The 13,143-nt window shown below is 40.8% G+C and overlaps 1 pseudogene; it reads right to left on the reverse strand.

The window, feature by feature from the left end:
- Positions 1-448: 448 nt before the first annotated feature.
- On the reverse strand, positions 449-11,896 carry LOC129053342 (ras suppressor protein 1-like; annotated as a pseudogene).
- Positions 11,897-13,143: the final 1,247 nt, after the last annotated feature.

The raw sequence follows: 13,143 nt of genomic DNA on the forward strand, positions 1-13,143 counted from the left end.
GACCCATTCCGAGCAAGAATATATTTAACAATTCCTACTAGAAATGGGATCAGAAGAGAGGCAAATTCACGACCAGGAGAGGTACCAACATCTTCAAGTAGCCATAACAACTACTTTAATTCTTTGCTAAAAGTTTTTCTAGGTCAATAAAAAAGTAAGGGTTAAAAAGTAAGAGTGATACTTAGATAAAGTTATCAATAACAACCAAGACCCAGAAAGCTTACCCAGCTAGTCAATGAGGAGCCATGCATAAGGCTCTTACACTAACCCCATGCTTTTTCCACCGCATCATGCAGGGAGCTGAGCAGGGTCATCTTTCATCAGCAGTTTCTAAGACACGGGACACTACAGCTGCAGAACACAGCGTAGGAGAAGGTCAAACCTATAACAGCTGAACTCTGGTCAATGACAAATGGTTCTCAAATGATCAGAATTGGGTGTCTAGGTGGAGAGTAGTTGCCAAGAAGAGGAGAGAATTTGTTCAGAATTGCTACATTAGGATAATTGTTATTCATGATACCCAGAACTAAGTTCATTCATCAGCAAACTTACCTAATTCTAGAGGTAGAACAGTGAGGCGGTTCCCCTGAATGTGGAATTCTTTAAGCTGGGTAAGTACCCCAATTTCCTTAGGCAGTGAGATCAGGTTGTTATCCCTATTGCTGAGCTAAACAGAAGTAAACAAGGAGTTGTCAACACATTTTCCCGTTAAAAGGTCCTCCACAGAAACTCTCATCCTCCTCCATGTCCTCTCTTCTACTACAGCTTAGTCTCTTCCATTTATTTACAAGTGCCGGTGGATAATCAAGAAACACTATCAGAAGTAGTGGTTTACTCCTGCAGAACAAACCTGACTCCTGCTCAGATTGACTTGATTCTACCCATACGAGGCTGCAGCAGTGAATTGATTTTCTAAGAATTTAGATAACTTACTTACTATCTGCAACTTTGTGAGCTTCCCAATATCAGGTGGCAGGATTTCAAAATCGTTGACACTTAGATAGAGCACACACAGGGTGGCTGCAAATTAAATAGCAGTATATAAAAAGGGTGGCATGGAACCCAAGCATTTGAGGTCTGATCAATACAAGGGAGTCAGCTTTGATTAATAATCCTGGCTTGGTGAAAAGCCTTTGACATAGCTAGGGTTCCCAATAATAACAAGCAGGTCAAACTTAGATTTACTGGCTTATTGTGTAGCTGGTGTGTCCAGCAAAACATCTATATCCAAGAGGACTGATACAATTAACAATGTAGGCACTAGCATTTTGGGGCACAGAGTTTCAACACATTTTCAAAAAAGATTGCTATTTTTCTCACAGATTACTTTTGATTCACATTTATTTCTCCATTTGCATCCAAAGTAAAACAAAGAAAACTACTGTGTCACTTTTGTGGATACCTAGGGCAAAAAGGTTCTTTCAAGGGAATACAACTATGTTAAAATAGACCTTTTCTTATGTAAATAGCACTGTGTTAAAAATTAATGAAAGGCTTTCTGGTGATGGAGGCTATAACCACAGCTCATCAGATCCATAATCTGACCAATTATTACTACTTTCTTCTACAGCCTTAAGGACAAAAGTAAATGAAGACAAAGGGGCTAAAATAATGGCATGAAGTTAACAGAGTAAATGCTAACTTAAGCAGAATATCAGTAGTTAGAAATTTGTTCACAATTACTACACAATGATAATACGATTCCAAACTATTGAAGGCTAAAATTCTAAAGCATCTGTTTATCCTCAACCAAAAAAGCTGAGTACAATTAGATGTATGTTTTGTTTATCAGTATTTATTTATTTTTTAGAGGCAGAGTCTCTTTCTCTCACCCAGACTGGAGTGCAGTGAGTCACTGCAGCCTCAAATTCCTGGCCTCAAGCAATCTTCCTACCTCAGCCTCCCAATCAGCTAAGATTACAGGCACGTGCTACTATGCCTGCTAAATTTTTTAATTTTTATTTCTAGGGACAGGGTCTCTGTATGTCGCCCAGGCTGGTCTTAAACTCCTAGCCTCAAGTGATCTTTGGAGCTCAGGCTCCAGAACTGTATGTTAATATAACATAATAAAAACATGTGCTCCACCACCCAAGAAAATATTTTACAGTTGGTTTCATGTGCTTGAGAAAGTCATAGAGATAGAACGTACATAAGGCAAAAAAGTGAAATTTTAGAGACCAGTTCAGAAAATTCAGATTTTCTGAATGCCATATAAGTTACTAATTGAAGAAATAGAACATTCATTTAAGAGAAGCAAACCTTGTCTGAAATAGCGCATGAGTTCCCAGAAGAAATCATATTTTAATTTTCAAAAGCATCTTCAGCAACAAATTTGTTGGCATATAAAAGAATAAGATGTGTTCACCTGTGGCCAATAATTTCTTAATGCCTGTGTACTGGATAAATAGGTCAATAAGAGTACTTTTTAAAAGGCTGAAAATAAGAATCCTGGCTGGAAAATTTAAAAATTCCGTTAGCAGTTTATTAATAAATATTTTTTATAAATAATTGATTGGGACATCCTGGGCAAATATTGAACAAAGAATTAATACCAACATGGGAAGATATCTTTTTTTGGCATGCTATTTAAAAAGAAACTCAAGTCTCTTAGCTAAATGTGAGGCTTGATCTCATTTAGATATATAATCTCTCTCAGAATGTTAATATGATGTTACTAAGTCCACTTCAGCCCAATGGTGTCACATAACGATATATCAAATGCACATACTGCTGAGCTACAAAGGAGTATTCAAAAGAAGTCTCTAAAGAAAAAGATTATCTCTGTCCAATAATTTCTCTTGGAGTTTAGGTCCTGGCAAATAAATTTCACTCTTAGAATGCAAAGTATAGTGCTGAGGAGATTTATAGAACTGAAAGTTTCTTAATCAGGTAGAAGAAGTTTCCAGGAAGATAACTTTCATTCAAGTTGTTGTAAGTCAAGTCCAGAATCTCAAGAGCTGGCAGGGAGCCAAAGCCTTGTGGTGAAGTGTTCAGCCTGTTCATGCTGTTGCAGGGGGACAAAAATCTACATCAGGACACCAAAGACACATTTATACAGCCTATCAAGGGCACTTCTGTTTCACAGGCTGAAAGTGTAAGAGAGTGCCATGATCCTAGAGTCACTTTATACTTTATTTTTATTTATTTATTTTTTTGAGGTAGGGCCTTGCTCTGTTGCCCAGGCTGGAGTGCAGTGGCACAGTCTCAGCTCACTGCAGCCTTGACCTCCATGGGCTCAAGCGATCCTTCCACTTCAGCCTCCCAAGTAGCTGGGACCACAGGTGCACACCATCACACCCCACTAATGTTTGTATTTTTTGCAGAGATTGGTTTTTGCCATGTTGCCCAGGCTGGTCTCAAACTCCTGAGCTGGAGCCATCCTCCCACTTTGGCCTCCCAGAATGCTGGGATCATAGGCGTGAGCTATCACACCCATCCTATTTTTTTTATTATAAAAAACATTTATTTAATATTTACATTGACAAATGAAGATTGTACATACCTATGGTGTACAACATGATACTTCTGATATATGTATAATCCATCATGGAATGGCTTAAATCACACTGTTTAATATATGCATTGCCTAGTATCATATGCTTGTTATTTTTTTGTCTTTTGTGGTAAGAACGCTTAAAATTCACTCTCTTAGCAATTTTCAAACATGCTACATATTGTTATTGACTGCAGTCACCATGATATACAATCCATCTCTTGAAATTACTTCTCCTGTCTACCTAAAATTTTGTCTCCTTTGGCTAACATCTCCATAATTTCCCTCTCCCTCCAGCCTCTAGTAACAATTTTATTCCCTTTTTCGATGAGGTTTACTTTTTTACATTCCACATATAAGTGAGATGATGTAGTATGTTGTCCTATTTAAACTAATAATTTTAGAGAGCTTATATATTCCTGAAACATTTGGAAATTTCTTAGTTGTCATTTTTCTCAAGTGGTGAAATTGAATCACTGTTTTACACAAAAACTCAAACCATCACAAAATATCTGTCCTTGTAAAGAAAAACTTCCTTATGAATGTAGTAATAATATCTCAAACTATACACATGAAGCTTTGTAGTTTTCAGACTTTTGGTTTATTTCATTTCATTTATTCCTTTTAGGAGGGAAAATCATGGGTTTTTTTTCTACAACAGTTAAAATTCAAAGTTATCTTCAATTAGAATGGTAATGGCCAGAGGCTAGAGGGAGGGGCAATGGAGGGATGTTTTTCAATGGGTGTAGGATTCAGGTTTACAAGATGAGAAAATTCTGCAGATTGGCTAAACAACAATGTGAATACACTTAACACCATTGAACTATGTACTACGAAGACAATAATTTTTTTTTTTTGAGACAGAGTTTCACTCTGTCACCCAGGCTGGAGTGCAGTGGTGAGATCTCACCTCACTGCAACCTCCACCTCCCTTGTTCAAGCGATTCTCTTGCCTCAGCCTCCTGAGTAGTTAGGACTATAAGCACGTGCCACCATGCCCAGCTATTTTTGTATTTTTAGTAGAGAAAGGTTTCACCATGTTGGACAGGATAGTCTCCATCTCTTGACCTCATGATCCACCTGCCTCAGCTCCCAAAGTGCTGGGATTACAGGCATGAGCCACTACCATGTCCAACAAGACAGTACATTTTATGTGTATTTTATCACAACTTAAGCATTTTTTAAATCATACAATTGACTCTTGAGCAACATGGGTTTGAACAGCCTGGGTCCAATGACACATGGATATTTTTCTTCTGCCTCTGCTACCCCTGAGACAGGAAGACCAACCCTCCTCTTCCTCCTCAGCCCACTCAACATGAAGAAGAGGATGAAGACCTTTAAGATGACCCACTTCAGCTTGAAGAACAGTAAATGCACTTTGTTTTCCTTATGACTTTCCTAATAACATTTTCTATTCCTTAGCTTACTTTATTGTAAGAATGCAGAATATAATACATATAACACACAAAATATGTGTTAATCCACATTTATGTTTTGGTAAGGTTTCCAGTCAACTGTAGGCTATTAGTACTTAAGTTTATTCAGAGTCAAAAGCTATGTGTGGATTTTCGACTGCATGGGGGGTCAGTGTGGTGCTCCCTCCACCCATGTGTTGCTGTAGGATCAATTGTGTGTGGGTGTGTGCAGGGTTGTGTGGTGTGTGTGGGTGTGTATGTGGTGTGTGTAGTGTTATGTGTGTGTGTACGGGGGTGTTATGTGTGGTGTGGGGGCTGTGGTATGTGTGTGGTATGGTGGTGTGGGGGGTGTGTGTGGTGTGTGTGGGTGGGCGTGGGGTGTGTGTGTGGTGGTGTGTGTGTGGAGGGTATGGTGGTGTGTGTTGTATGTGTGTGGTGTGTGTGAGGGGGTATGGATGTGGTATGGTGTGGTATGTGTATGGGGTGTGTGTGGGGGTGTGGTGGTGTGTGTGTTTATGCAGTATGTGTTTGTGGTGTGTGTGTGGGTGTGTGTGCGTGTTTGTGTCTCTGTGTGTGTTTGTGTGTCTCCGTTGAAGTCTAAGGGAATTTTTTTCTTTTTTTTATTATACTTTAATTTCTAGGGTACATGTGCACAACATGCAGGTTTGTTACATAAATATACATGTGCCATGCTGGTTTGCTGCAACCATCAACTCGTTATTTACATTAGGTATTTCTCCTAATGCTATCCCCCCACAGCCCCCCACCTCCTGACAGGCCCCAGTGTGTGATGTTAAGGGAATTTTTTTCTACACTCTCTTTTATCCTTTCTTTTAAGACCCTTATTTTTCTTAATGCAGTTCCCTTTGAGCATACTTAAAAGCCAATTAAAAAAAACTTAATAAAAGTTGACAGATATTGAAAGGTGGAAGGAATTGTGACAATAAAAATCATTCTAGTCATCGATGCTTCTCATAACAGATCCAGCTCGGTCCAGTCCTACCAAGCGGGCCTCACCAGAAACAGCAGAGAGCAGAGGGGGAAACCAAAATGGAAACGTGGGTTCCCCCTCTGAGGCAGAAAACGACCCAGACAGACTACACCCAGCATAACCCAGATACATTCCATGACTATCTACTGCCATGACAACAACAATGAATATTCTCCATGAAGTAACAATTTGTGAAGCACATTATGGCAAGTACTTCACTTGTTGTATTACCTTGTAATACAGGCAAGATGAAGCTTGTAATTAGTGCTATCTTGAGATGAAAAAACAGCCTAAGAGAGAGTAAGGAGGAAAGACTTCAGAAGTGACTGATGAAGGTGACATGCGTCTGGAAGCACCCTGTACCTCACGGAGGCCAAAGCCGCTCCAGACCCTTGGGCTCCTATACAAGGATTCTGAGAAGCATTGCAAGTCAGAGACAGAAAGGAAGGTAGAGAAGCATACACTAGGTCTCCTGTCTTTAAACACTGCTTTAAGTTATCCATTTTTGAAAACTGCTGATTCCTTAACATTTTTCTCTGCAAATAAAGAAATACATTTTTGCAATATTCGGTATAGGAAATCCACATTTAGACAGGCTTAGAGGGAAGAGACATCTCACCCGAGAGAGAACTCCCATTCAATCTCCAGCCCAAAGCAAGCCTGGAGTCCCTCCACCTCTTGGTGGCAAGAATCTACTTAATTGAAGGTTCCTTTTTCCTTTGAGTGACAAACCAATACTTACAACATGTAAGGAAAACAGCAGAGTCCCATGTGCAGCTGACAGCAGTATGTAGCAATAGTAGGCACACCACCATGGGGGTGGGAGGGGGCAGAAAGAAAGCCCTTAAACAAATGCTGAAACTTCAGAAGAACTCCTAGCAATGGCCTCAGGTACAAAGGGGGCAAGGAACTGCAGAGACTTCTGGCCACCTCTTCGGAGGCCAGACCATATGAATGGTGACCTGGTGGCGTCTCTCTCTGCAGAATGAAGGCTGGAATATGTTGGCTGTCCCCCTTCCCCCCAGCAGGTGCTAACTTCCATCTCCATCCATCCACATTTCCACGTGTAGGAATTCCATTCTCAGGGCCCCACTCTGACACTGCTAGCAATCAAGGTTTCCATGAGAGGTTACAGCGGGAGTAGGAAAAGAATGGAGTTTTAAGGTAGGAGAGCTAGGTGAGGAGTCTGGCTCCAGCACTTGCTAGCTGTGTGTCCTTGACCAACTTACTCAGCTTCTCTGAGACTGAATTTCTTCAGCTATAAAATAAGGCTGACAACATCTTCAGGGCAGGATCACTGGGATGATGAGAGAGAAAATAGGTGAAGCACCCAACACCCGATCCATGGCTCACACGTGGCATCTCAGGAAATGAGAGGTGTTGCTAGAATTATTTTTCAAAAGGTTTGAGAGAAAATTTTGAATCAGCCCTAAGTGAGCAAGCTCACCTCATGACAAGCCACTTTGGATAGTCCAAACTATCAAATGTGGTTTTACTATTTGTGCCACACTTGCTTAATCTCAGGTGACTTCAGGTGTTGAAACATAAAGCTTCACAGGGCTCAGCTATGCCAGGTGGTATCAATTCTTTGTTTGCATGGCAAGATTTTTCAAATGCATGTTGGAAGTGGGCAAATGTCTGCACATGATGGAGAAATTTATAAAACCAAGGGGTCTAAGGCTATTCAGCATCTTTTTTCCTTTTCTTCTAAAGCCTCAGAAAGGTCTGTACTAATGATTCCTTTTCAGAGCAGTTTCTTCTCTGCAGGTTGTCGTGAGCACCTCCAGCTTCAATAAAACCTTCTTGGCTAAAGGCACTAATTTTTCTCACCTCCACAGTGACCTACTCACACAGTTATCAAAAATAAAAATTAAAAAAAAATCCAGGCCAAGCCCGGTGGCTCACGTCTGTAATCCCAGCACTTTGGGAAGCCAACACAGGCAGATTGCTTGAACTCAGGAGCCCAAAACCAGCCTGGGCAACATGGCAAAACCCCGTCTCTACAAAAAAACTACAAAAATTAGCTATGTGTGAGTGGCATGTACCTGTGGTCCCAGCTACTCAGGAGGCTGAGGCGGAAGGATCACTTGAGCCCAGGAGGCATAGATTGCAGTGAGCGGAGATCACACCACTGCACTCCAGCCTGGGAGACAGAGAGAGATCCTGTCTCAATAAATAAATAAATAAATAAATAAATAATCCAAATCCGTAAATACCCAATACCGTACTTAATAAAAACTTCTGTGTGTTCATGAGACAAGCTCTAGCAACAAACAAGGTTAAACATTATTCCCGAATAGTTGGTCACAGTGGTCCTGCAGTGAAGTTAGCCTAGAAATAATCACCAACATGGGAACCTATGTGGCTTCATATTTTTTGGAAAATAACTCTGTGAAATAAACTGCATTTAAGGAATTAAGAACAGAACTAAACTTTCTTTTATTTGTTCAGGTGTCCTAAAATTCTCTCATGTCTTACAATCAACAGAAGAAAGTGCAAGTACTATATACAACTTTGAAAGCAAATTCTTATTGAGGGTGCCTTTTGGATCATGCATACAAATGGCTTCCCTACTCCGTTTTGTGATCTCCCGCATGTATGCTTTCACCCTGGCTCCTTAGATTAAGGAGTCCTCCCTATAAATTGCCTTACCGTGTGAGTATAATTCTTTATGCCATTTGAGGACAGAGGTATCCTTTAGTGAAACCCATCTTAGCTCCTTTCCCAAAGAACTGGGAGGTTTTCTTCAAACTTTGACAACTTTGTCTATGTAGCTATGTAATTAAATACAAAAAGCTTTACACAATCAATAAAGTACCAACAGCCCAAAATGCAAACTACTCCAAAGAGAACAAGAAGGTAACTAAGATGCATTCATTGAAAAAGAAAAGTTTAGGGCTGAGTGTGGTGGCTCACACCTGTAATCCCAGCACTTTGGGAGGCTGAGGCAGGTGGATCACCTGAAGTCAGGAGTTCGAGATCAGCCTGACCAACGTGGTAAAATGGCATCTCTACTAAAAATACAAAAGTAGCTGGGTATGGTGGTGCACGCCTGTAATCCCAGCTACTCGGGAGGCTGAGGCAGAAGAATCACTTGAACTCAGGAGGTGGAGGTTGCAGTGTGCCAAGATTGTGCCATTGCACTGGAGCCTGGGCAACAAGAGCAAAACTCTGTCTAAAAAAAAAAAAACACACAAAGGAAAAGAACAGTTTAGGGCTCTGTCCTATGGTGCCTCAAACCAAACAGAACAAAATCTGAGCTTATTATTTTCTTCCCAAACCTGTCTCCATCCGTTCTATTTTTCAGCTATCCAACACAGAAATGTAGGTATCATTCCATCCCATCAGTTACTGTCTGTCGATGTTACCACCTGTATATTTTTCATATAAAATCCCTCATTGCCTCCACTGTCACTGTCCTAGTTACATGGGACATGAAGCTCATGTTCTTACTGGTCTCCTAATCTCTAGTTTCCCTCCCTCCACCCTCTTCTCCACACTGATCTTTCATATCTCATATCCACTACTTGGCTATACAAATTTCTTGATGGTCAGCGTGATAAAATTGGAGCTCATTTATTTATTTATGTATGTATGTATGTATTTTTGAGATGAAGTTTCACTCTGTCACATAGCTGTAGTGCAGTTGTATGATCTCAGCTCACTGAAACCTCTGCCTCCTGGGTTAAAATGTCTCTCCTGCCTCAGCCTCCTGGGCAGAATAGCTGGGATCATAGGTGCACACCACCATACTTAGCTAATTTTTGTATTTTTAGTAGAGACGAGATTTCGCCATCTTGAAAAGGCTGTTCTTGAACTCCTGGCCTCAGCTGACCCTTCAGCCTCAGCCTCCCAAAGTGCTGAGACTACAGGTGTGAGCCACTATGCCCAGGAGGAGCTTGTTTATTTAGCACAGAGGCCTTTCAATAGCACTTTCAACTCCCTGTCATTATTATAAACATTTATTTGTTTACAGTTGGTTTCCTCAATTGTAATGGAAGCTCCATCAGGGCTGGATTGCCAGCAGCTATAACAATGCCTAGTACACGATTGGGAACTTGGTAAATCCTCATTCACTGAACAGCAGATATCCAGGATTCCCTGTCTAGCCTGACCTCTGACCTTACAGCCACCTGCCTCACACTTTATACTCAACAGTGCCAAAGAACTGACAACTCCCAGGCCCCAGGCAGGCAGTGCTGTAAGTGTTTAAATACATCATTCATGGCTGGGCGTGGTGGCTCACGCCTACAATCCCAGCACTTTGGGAGGCCGAGACAGGTGGATCACGAGGTCAAGAGATCGATCGAGACCATGCTGGCCAACATGGTAAAAACCTGTCTATATTAAAAATACAAAAATTATCTGAGCATGGTGGTGTGTGCCTGTAGTCCCAGCTACTCGGGTGGCTGAGACAGGACAATCACTTGAACCTGGGAGGCAGAGGTTGCAGTGAGCTGAGATCGCATCACTGCACTCCAGCCTGGTGACAAAGCAAGACTCTGTCTCAAAAATAAAAATTAAAAAAAATTGGCAAATATCTGGCCAGCATCCATTGCCACTCCACGTCAATCACTAACTTAACCAGAGTATTTAGTGGCCACAATTTCATGAATATACGACTTTGCACAGAGACTGAAGCATGAGTGGGCAGTTTCACCTAATAGCTGTGCCAGTGAAGATGGAATTCTGATGCCACAGTTCTGGTTGGGGTCTATAGATATATTCATCTGTTCTCCCATTGCTATAAAAGAATGCCTGAGTCTGGGTAACTTACAAGAAAAGAGGTTTAATTGACTCATGGTTCTACTGGCTGTATAAGAAGCATGGCAGCTGCTGCTTGTGGGAAAGCCTCAGGGAGCTTTTACTCATGACGGAAGGCAATGCAGGAGCATGTGTATTACATGGCAGGAGAAGGAGATCATGAGGGGTCTTGCAATAACTCATTCACTATCGTAAGGACAGTACCAAGAGAGGTTGGTGATAAACCATTCACGAGAACTCGCTCCCCATGATCTAATCACCTCCCACCAGACCCCACCTCCAACAATGGGAATTACAATTCCACATGAGATTTGGTGGGGACACAGATCCAGACCTTATCAATGGAGTCTGATGGAGCCTTTAGACCCAGAACCATGGGGTTCTCTTCCCAGCTTGACCACTAACCTCAGGGGTGACCAGGACCCTGTCCCTTTGCCCCTTTGAAAAGGCTTGGCTTCCTCTGTATAAAATGAAAGCACTAAAACCTGCCTTCCCTACCTCACAAATGTTGAGAGGATCAAGTGCTGCAAAGCAACACACAAAGACGGGTTATCATTATTATTATTTACTGCTCCCTGATTCTGCAACCTCAGTTGAATCAAAACTCCTCTCTTCACCTTTGCATAAAGAAAGACAGAGAATTGTCACCTCTCAACTACAGAGAAGAATTGCAAAAATGAATGAAGCAGCATTCGGGAATATATTATTCCCTCCATGGCACAAAGGTGCTTTTATTCCTATTTAACACACAGAGAAAAAAAATCAACCATATTACAATTTGTCTGACAGTTCATGCCATGCAAATCAGTCCCTTCTTGGTCAACAGAATTGAGATAAAATTTTACTGGACACAAAATACAGTAAAAATTCAACTTCCTTATCATGTCAACTATTAGCTTCTCAATTAGCTCTCAAATATTCACTAATGTAGACCACCAAAAGGATATATTAAAACAATAAAACTTTTTTTAAAACACAAAACACAGAAAGAAATTAGAAATCCACTTCTGTGCAATGAGATAAATGGAATCCCTCCCCTGGACCTACCCAGCACACCCCTTCCACTCTCTTCCTCTCCATCCTTTCTCCTCCACTGATACTCACCCAAGGTTCAGGTGTTTTGAGTTTTTTGAGCCTGATGATCTGTGTTGGCAGCTCCTCGATCTGGTTATTTAAAAAGTTGAGCACTTTCAAATTCTTCAGTTCTGCTATGTTTGGTGGCACCACCATGGAAACATAAAAGCTGAGTGTGAATCTGGGAACAGAACTCCTAGCAAGGGATGGTAGCAGCACATTCTGTTTTTCTCCAAAGCTAAGAAACATATAACTCCAAAAGGACAATCAAATTCACCTATTGGTCTTACTTACTTTTTACGGGTTTTTCATAAGCAGTCACTCACTTCTGAGCGGCCGCTGTAATGCTTCTTCATATATCATTAGCTAAGTGCTTGGCATAGTTTGTTTCAGATGGGCAACGAAGAGGTAAACAGAGCAAAAATGCACAAAAGAGAATTTCTGTACCGTAGCAGCCTATAAAAGTGAATATTATGAAGCATATATACTTATAGCTGTCATATACGATATTTTAAGTGCAATTGTTTTTTTCTTTTGGTTTTCTTGCATTGACACCGGAAGAAAGACAGCAATCTCCAAATCCCTTCCTGGGTGATGTACAGTGAAGCTGTTTAACCCAGTATCTGAAGAGCTGTCCTCTTAACATTGCATTATATTAGCTTAATTTTAAATAATGAAATATTCAATCTCCCTAGTTTCTGATTTTGGCCTCTTGAGTAATGTATCCTGATCAATACCACACATACATACAGACACACACACATACATACACATACACACACACACAAAGGTTACATCAGATTAGCAACAGATGGATATACTGTTATTATATAGAAATAAAAAAGTTAACTCAGTAACATGCTATGAACACTAGTATGCAGATCAAGGGTGAAAATCAACCACTGGGGACCTGAAAGGTTCCTCCTTCCCTAGCATATATATACTTGAAAATACAAATATACCCCTTCCTGTGTCCATGTGTTCCCATTGTTCAATTCCCACCTATGAGTGAGAATATGCGGTGTTTGGTTTTTTGTTCTTGCGATAGTTTACTGAGAATGATGATTTCAAATATCATCCATGTCCCTACAAAGGACATGAACTCATCATTTTTTATGGCTGCATAGTATTCCATGGTGTATATGTGCCACATTTTCTTAATCCAGTCTATCATTGTTGGACATTTGGGTTGGTTCCAAGTCTTTGCTATTGTGAATAATGCGGCAATAAACATACGTGTGCATGTGTCTTTATAGCAGCATGATTTATAGTCCTTTGGGTATATACCCAGTAATGGGATGGCTGGGTAGAATGGAATTTCCAGTTATAGATCCCTGAGGAATCGCCACACTGACTTCCACCAGGGTTGAACTAGTTTACAATCCCACCAACAGTGTAAAAGT

This window comes from Pongo abelii, chromosome Y (genome assembly GCF_028885655.2).
Source record: "Pongo abelii isolate AG06213 chromosome Y, NHGRI_mPonAbe1-v2.0_pri, whole genome shotgun sequence".
Classification (NCBI taxonomy): Eukaryota; Metazoa; Chordata; class Mammalia; order Primates; family Hominidae; genus Pongo; species Pongo abelii.